This window comes from Ptiloglossa arizonensis, chromosome 6 (assembly GCF_051014685.1).
Source record: "Ptiloglossa arizonensis isolate GNS036 chromosome 6, iyPtiAriz1_principal, whole genome shotgun sequence".
Taxonomy (NCBI): Eukaryota; Metazoa; Arthropoda; class Insecta; order Hymenoptera; family Colletidae; genus Ptiloglossa; species Ptiloglossa arizonensis.
Window position 1 is genome coordinate 13,013,090 of NC_135053.1, and position 8,764 is coordinate 13,021,853.

Sequence of the window (8,764 nt, forward strand, 5' to 3'; positions counted from 1 at the left end):
TCGATGCGCAACGTTACGGCCGCAATTGTACGCTACGTTTTTTCTCGTCCAAGACGCCTGTATTCGCATTCAAAAAGAAAAAAAAAAGAAAAAAAAAACGAAGATCTATCCCCGAGACGACTGTAATCTCTTCGACAGACACCGTTACGATCGATCGCAAACGCGAAACGAAACGTATCACCGTATGCCGATACACGCACACTGAGTGCCCAATGAACGACCAAATATTCTTCTCGTTCCTTATCAAATTTCGAACAAGAGTTTCTTTTCTCGAAAACCTTAACAAATTGAACCCGATCTCTCGATAACTAAATCGTTTCACGATATTTTCTACGTTTGTCGATTGTTCGAAAACGAACAATTCACGACTCTTTGAAAACCTTCGGTCTTTCGGTGGTCACTCGGTACGTGTAACGTAAGAGGCGATTGAAATTTAACGTATCGTTGAACGTTCGGAGTAATTAAGAGATCATGTGGATTATTTTGTCCCGCGCGAAGACGCAACGTCGATGTTCCAACTGAATTGATAAACCAAGAATGTTATTTTTCAATCCATTATCCAACATCGTGATTCGCGATGGCCGTGTCGGTAATCTGGTTATCGAGTATCGTTCGATATTGCGAAAATTACGCACACTGCACATGCGTTAGCAAATCGTTTAATCGATCGGTTAGATAACCGGTATTTAAAAAGTTGCTCGCAGTATAAAGATTAACGGAACGGAAGAATTCTAGTATCGATTTGTTAATGTTCGATCGATGTTATTGTATTAGATCGATTTGTACCTCGACGATGAATTTTCGAAGCAAATACGAACTTCGTACCGTATCAAAATACGAAATTCGTTGAAAATATCGCGGAGTGAAATAATTCGTTGTTGGTAAATTGATTTATTCGTAGTTACGCGACTCTTTGTCCTAATTGCTCCGAGCTGTGTACAGTACTCGTTACGGTTCTTGGTGTTTTCATTCGTTACGCGAAATCGATTTCCAACTCTAATTTCCACGATTCTTTACAAACGGTTTCTAATCACGTCTCCGAAAATATGATCGATCGTAACGGTAACGGCGAACAAAAAAAATTACCAAAGATATGCGCACTTCTCTCTGTACGCGTACGTGTACAGTATATATAGGGTGCGGCGTAAATTGTGATACAACCGGAAAGGGAGTGACTAGTCGTATAAAAATAAGTTCGAAATGTGGAACGTTGCCCTGTTTGCACGAGGTTGGATCTTCGAGAAAATTTACACCGATCGCTCGTGGTGTTCACTCTTGCGAACGTTCTCGCGATCAATTCAATTCGAATTAATCGAAACCAATTGTTTCGTTGATCCGTTCAGAGACGAACGATCTCGTTCGGTGTGTAATCGAGAATCGAAATCGAAACCGATCGTGCAACGATCTCGCCCCAATTTTGACGATTCGAGAGATTTGATTATTCGTTCGCGGCTTTAACGATCGTTTTCACAGTACGAGTTAAACGAATTGATCGAAACCAATCGTTTCGTTGATCCGTTCAGAGACGAATGATCTCGTTCGGTGTGTAATCGAAACTGATCCGTGACGATTACCGATCGTGCAACAATCTCGCTCCGTTTGTCGACGATTCGAAAGATTTGATTATTCGTTCGCGGCTTTAACGATCGTTTTCACGGTACGAATTAAACGTACCCGTATGCGTCGGTATCCCTTAGATGATTAATACGACCTAATAAATGAAAATCGTGCGAAGAGAGATCCGACGATCATGGGGGTCCAATTTACCAAGTCCGATGCTAAACGACGTGTTCCTGTACAGTCGCGTCGACGATCGTTTCTCGTTAACGTCAACGAATGAAAATTGAAAATCAAACAACAGCAGAGATCGGGAGTAACACCGAGCGACGCATTGACCGATTTATAAATACGAACCGAGCGGTGATCCGTGTAGCACGGATTGAATGAACAAGAAAAAGAAAAAAGAAAGAAAAAAGAAAAACGCGGCAAAGTGCAACCGAGATAGAATCGTCGGGATGGTTACTCGGTTGGCCTCGAGTGGCCGGTTGATTTCGTGCCAATTGAGATCGACCTCACGACCATCGGATCTCGAGTGCGTGAATTATTTCGAAAACCGTGCCACGAGCGATGGAAAACGATCTCCACGTTTCTACAACGACGCGTTACGGGGTTGTAACGGGGTGTGAACCGTTAACGTTCGTTTGTATCACGAGTTACGCTACGTCCCGAGAAATATACTTTCTTGCTTTTGATATATGTATATTGTATTCAAACGATACTTTATATTTGTGACGGATTTATTCCAGGCGGCATATGTAGCGTATTCGCGACACTTTTTATATGCATGATTTTACATGTGTGTGTACTAGCGGATTTCCCTTGTTAACGCGTAGAGGGGCGAGGGAGGGGGAGAGTGTGTGTGCGAGAGATTCGTGGCGGGGGGTTGTGTACGATGGGGGTGGGGAGGGGAGGCTAAAGCTGAGGAGGATCGTCGTCTCTTTCGTTTTTTCGGACTTTCGTAATGCACGCGGATGCGATGCTCTCCTACGTGAGATGTAATATTTTTGGTACCGGACGCGCCGCGGTATCGCGACGAATGATACCGCGGAACGACGAATTGTTGATTGTTGGTATATACTGATGCGTTGTGTATCGTACACGATAACGATATTCTATTTTTGATAACCGCTCGATTAATTATTCCATTTAGAACGATTGGTCCACGGCCGCGTTTAGATAATTTCTAGCCTTTAAGATTTCGCGAACGTGTTCGACACGCCCGCGCGCGTCATCGCTTTACTTTCGTTGACGTTGCATAAAAGCTAGCGCAAGGACGATTTTTTCACGGGGAAACGTCACGGACGCGGGATGTTCTCGATCTGGCGACGGGACCGATACGACGATCCGTTAACACCGATCTCGCGACGATTGCCACGAGAATCGTGAATCGAGATATCGAACGAGCGTCGAAACACGATATCGTTGCCGCTCCTGAGAAGTATACGTGTCGACGACACTCCTTGTATCGACGTATCGGAAACATCGAGCGTCATCTCCGCGATATCCGGACAATCGTATTCGATACCTTTCGTTCGATTTCACTCGCGCGCGTTTGTGTTTCACGGTATTAGTAGTTTCTCGAGATCTTCCAATTTTGGTCGTTACGATCGTGTCTCGTATCGTTATTGGCGAAACAAAAATAAGATCGACCAGGTGATCATACAGAAGGAAAAGATATTTTTTTCCGTATTCACAATCGGAACCGATATTTTTCCTCGACAATTGTTTATTCCTCGTTCAGAGAAACGATTCTAGAAAATTATTCTTATTATCGTCGAAATTACTAATTACACTTATCCGATCACTTAAGCGAATTTAACTGAACGGGAGCTCGACGCGATCGATAGGTCTCGCGTGTATTCGACTCTGTCTGAAATCGTTCGAGGACGTTACCCGATTCGATACAAAGAGCATCGTCTTTCGAAACGAGAACGTATCCGACACACCGTATCGAAACACCGTCTACGGTCCCGTCGCTAATTTCGAGACGATGTGAGACGCACGAGCATAGGTAATCGATCGTTGCTTTAAGGAATTGCCTTTCGTGAATGGACGTAGAGCCTCCTCGAGCCGAGTGACGATTTATTGGCATTCAGTATTTAGTATACGGTGCGTGCTGCGTATAATAAAGGTCTTTTTATTATATCGTATCGTCCAAACGATCGATCTCAGGTGCGTCCGAGGATTTATTCGAATTAATTCTAGCAAGTTCATTGTTCGTAAATGTCGTGCCAATAGTAAGAGATTAATGCGTGCCAAAGAAACAAAAATGGGGAAAAGAAAATCGAAGGAAGGAAGTAGAAGATACAAAGAAAAAAAAAAAACAGAAACAAAGAAAATACAACGCAAAGCAAGGAGCAAGGGGGAAAATAAAAGAGGGTAGCGTGTTAAGAGAATGAGAGAATTAGAGAGACGGAGGCTGCGACGAGTCGGGTCGCTCGATCGGGCATTTTCGTCCGTTTCTTCGTTTCGCGGTTAATCGGAGAGACGCTCCGATCGATCGTACGATTGAAGAGAAAAGAAATGAAAAAAAGAAAAATATGTCCGGACGAAATGCTCGGCGTCGAGCGATCATCGCGCTCGTACGAAACACGAACTAGTTGTTACAATCTTTTAACTGTTGAATTTTTGCAGTAGATGGTAAGTGTCTTAACGTATACCTTATATAAACTACACGATAATATATTCTATATTAATGTTTCTTAGATTTACGTACACGAACGATCGACCCGCGGGCTTTCGTCGATCATCGTCCGATCGTCGGAGCTCTCCCCGAGCGAACACGTGTTACACGTGAATACGACGCGGTTAATGATAACGCGTCGATCGATCGTACCATTACGATGATCGTTCTCGTTGATCGTCGCTCGAGTTCTCGAAAATATTATACATCACCGCGGTCGTGTCTCTAACCGTGTCACCGAACGATTGGACACTTGTGACCGCGAACGATCGTCCCGGACGATTTTCCTCGCGGAGCCATCGGGTCGTTCGATTTTGGAAACCTTCGAGGAATTGACGCCTAACTAATGTTACGGGAGTTAGAACGCTCGACGAATCGCTCGTGTGCCTCGCGAGCGATCGCGACGACGCGACGTCTCGTAAGCGAGCGGGAACGAGCTGCGAGCAGTCGATGGGCGAAGAACTTCCGTTTGGACAAATTTTAGGTGGACAGGTGTCTGAATTTGTCGAAGGACGTCCGGCCGAACGTCTTAAACATTAATACAATCTAAATGTGATAATATATTTGCTATTGAATTACGACGTAATTAATTACATTACAATTATATTAACGAATCGCGCGAATCGTACGGGGTTTTTTGCGGGGGTGGGTCGGTATTGGGGGAGGATGGTGGGGCGGGGCGGGGGGTGGGGGCAGCGAGCAATTTTAAGGAGTCCGTCTCAACGAACGCCGCGAGCGAACCGATCTCGACGCGATATACGGGGGTTCTCGCGTCCCTTTGCACCAATCGGGCACCGTGCAAGAGCTTCTGCGACCATCGATCGGCTTTTTTTGACAAGTACAAAGTACTCTGATAACTTATTTTTTGATTATCGTAAACGAGAAGAAACCGATCACGAGATGATAGAGAAATCGCGACTCGTTCGAAGTGGTCGTTCGGGCGCGTCGCAAGGGGATTATATACAATATATTGTGGGAAATTGTACGAAACGAACGAAAGCAAACGAGATCCCCCGGTCGCGTCGCTACGGCCGCGTACGGCGGCGTTCGGTTAGCAAACCGCGCTGGCAAATCTAAGTCCGGATTTACGATTTGCTTCCAACGTGTTTAAGTATACAATTAAAGAGAAGAAATGGAAAAAAGGGGGATAAAAAAACCAAAAAAAAAAAAAAAAAAAGAAGAAAAAAAACAAACGAAACGAAGAACGAGAAAAAAAAAAATGGAAAAGAAACGAAAAATAAAGACTCTTGCGCTCTACGCATATATATATTATATATATATTATATATATAAATGTATGTGTATGTGTGTGGGTGTGCCTAAAAGATTTTCTCTTCGGACTATCTCTTTCACTCTATATTTACCGTCTTCGCGCGCCTTCTGCTCTCTGTCGCGTGTTCCGATTATAGGCAATTTTTTCGGCGGAGTGGAAACGGGGAGAGAGCGGATCGCTCTGATCGATCCTTAACTGACGGAACGATCGCAAAATCGTTTCACCTTCTTTTCGTACGTCAATTGTTTATTATTGTTATCTATTTTTTTTCTTTTTTCTCTCGTTCAATCCACCGTTACACCGATCCTCTTCGGTGTTCTCCGATCGTTCGTTATTACGTTCGCGGTAGAAGAAACAACGATCGTTCACGATCGATTATTAGATTCGTTCTCGTTTCGCGGTATAGGATATAAAATAACGTTATACGACGGGATATCGTCAGTTAAGGATCAACTGCGTTGTTTAACAATTGTCTCTCTGTGTTCCGGTTGTACCTATAATACATATAAATATATATTCCATCGATCGTTCCTCTTGATAGATGCAGTCGCGGTGCAACGACGCGTGTGCACGGCGCGTGTATTTACTTATATATTTGTCATAGAGCAGCGGGGCGAGCGGTCTCGTCCGGCGACACAGTATACGAAAGTATGTACGAACGTGTTCTCCGGTCGCGTGAGTCGCGAAACGAGTCGCGACCGAACGAGATTCGGAGAACCGAGCGAGCCGTACGAATTGGCCCGAAGCTCGTACGGTTGAATATTTTTTTACGGTTCGAACGGAGAACGGGACACGTGGAATTTTATCGGGCATCGAATATTTTAATCCGCGTACGAACGTTACAACGATTAAGGATTTTAAAACGATAAATTACCGGAGAACGCTCGCCACCGCGATTAACGACCCCCTTGGCGTGCATCTGGTCATCGGCACGATTACGCCGATGAAACGCGAATTCGTCGAGGAGCGTCGCGACGCTCATCCTTAACACCGTCCCAGAGTTCGTCGACTGTTCTATCGTACTTTAGATTAATAACATTGAATCGCGCTCGTCGGGCGCTCTTCTCCGCGATCGTACGACGCGTCAAGTGTGTTCGTTGATAGATATGAATTTAAGAATCGTTTCGCGACGTGTAACGATCGTGACGAATGTACTGTGCGTAGCTGGAAAGACGGTCAACGGTACGGCGCAGGCGCGAGCAGAGTACGCTCCGCCCAACCCCCACCACCGAAGCTTCCGTAGTCCCTTGTTACAGGTCCTTGGCAGTACACGTGCAAACGTCGACGGCTCAGGACCTTCTCGCTTCGTCTCCGTGCGTTGTATTCGCTCTTTGTCAGACGATGCGTTAGTAGGTCGCTTCTATGCGTGCGAAAGGAGACGAATCGTTCGAATGTGACCGATGAGACACTTGTAACCCCCGCTCGTTGACTTTTCAGCAACGTACAGTACGGAACGAGTGTACACACGTCGAAAGGTCCCCATCGCGGTTTAAAAATACGGAGAACAAGATGTGTTCGAAAAAGAAACACGTTTTTCCAAAAGACCTTTTATTCCTTTGAATTTTTCGCGATCGTATCGTACCTTCTTTCGACGGTCGTAACGCACAACGTGGCAGAGTTTCGCATTTCGATTATTTCAAGTTGTCTCCTTCGACGAGAAAACGATATTTGAGAAAAAAAAAGAAACACATTTTTCCGAAAGATATTTTTTTCCTTTGAATTTCTCGCGACTGTACCGTACACTCTTTCGATCGTCGTTACACGGAACGCGTTGGTCGTCAGATTTTGCGTATCTCGATTATTCGAAGCTGCGTCCCTCAATGGAAAATTGATCGCTATCGACGAGCACGTTTCGGCGCGGTCTGCGCGCGGTGCAACGGCGAGAATGCATTCGCGTCGCGATGCACGCGCACTAACACGTATACGGATTTCGAAGCCCGTGCACGCGCGTGTCGCGGACTCGCCTTCTGACGTACGTAACGATCAACTCTTAAGGATATAATGAAAAGAAAAAAAAAAAACAAAGTAAACGAATAAACTTGTCGTCGCCATTGTGATTTAAGGTAGTAGAATCCGCCCGCGTCGGTCGCTCTATATGCAGATCCAACCGGCGAACGTGGCCTGTTTATTTATAATTTACGATAAAGTGGTCAATTGATATTGACCACTCTGCAATCATCGTTAACAGCGCTTGTTCGGGTCTCTCGGTCGTTATATTCGTACGGCTTCTATTCCTTGATACCGGTTATTGTTTGCGATTCGCTGAACCAACGCTTCGTGATTATATGTAACATTCGTTTGACGGTAAACAGATCGTCGGTTATGCATCTGCATCGAGGACCCCCGGGGCAACGTTTACCTGTTTGTATTGCCAAAGTCACTATTTGACTTTGGCGCGATAAAGTCTTAATAAAGGTTTCATTAAAATACTCAGCCAGTGTTCACGTGCTTTCACCGATCAACGGGGCCGGGGCAGGAGAGGAGGGGGGCCTTCTCGGTCCGGTGCTTCGAAAAATGGGTCAACTTTTGAGAATTTTTTTCACAGAGAAAGTACGAACCTTCCTCGAATCTTACAAAACGGTTCTCTCGATTACTTAACGAGGTTTTAGAATGTTTTCAGGTGAGAAAATCGACGTACAGCGTTGGCGTGCGTACCTACTCTCAGATCCCGAAAAATTGCATCGAAGACACGTCATTAACCGATTCAAGTGAAATTCTAATCTCTATGAGATTCTTGGATCACTAAATCTATTCGTATGGGAAAAAAGAACAAAAAGTAACAAAATGGCGCTTTGAAGAAAAAAGTGTCCATCTATTCCTCTATAGTGGCGGGCCACACCACATCAAATCCCATGACTTTGTTTCTGTTTATATTTACGGTATGTATCAGTAATTAGCGTCAAATAACTATGCGTTTTTAACTACTAGTCTGCTAATTCAAACAATTTTAAAGACATTATATTTCAAATCTTTATTCTTTGTAGTCTTGCTACAGCCAATTTCACTTTTTTTTAAATAATTATGGACAGAGAACTTCGGACTGTAAGTGTTGCTTGATGTTTCTAAGAATTAGCACAAATTTTACCACAACTTTGATGACCTTGAAGATTTTGAGATAAAAGAATTCACAAAAAAATTTGCTACAATCGCCTTTAAACTCTCCTTGAACTATGTTATCTTGGACGAACAAATTTACGATCGACCCGCTAACAGCAGAGTACTCTAAGCTAATCGCATTTCGTGATTCAC

The 8,764-nt window shown here is 44.3% G+C and overlaps 1 protein-coding gene across 1 annotated transcript in view; it reads right to left on the bottom strand.

The window, feature by feature from the left end:
- Window positions 1–8,764, bottom strand: part of LOC143148647 (polyisoprenoid diphosphate/phosphate phosphohydrolase PLPP6-like) — a 37,680-nt gene that overhangs the window by 23,507 nt on the left and 5,409 nt on the right. The gene's annotated exons all lie outside the window — the stretch shown is intronic.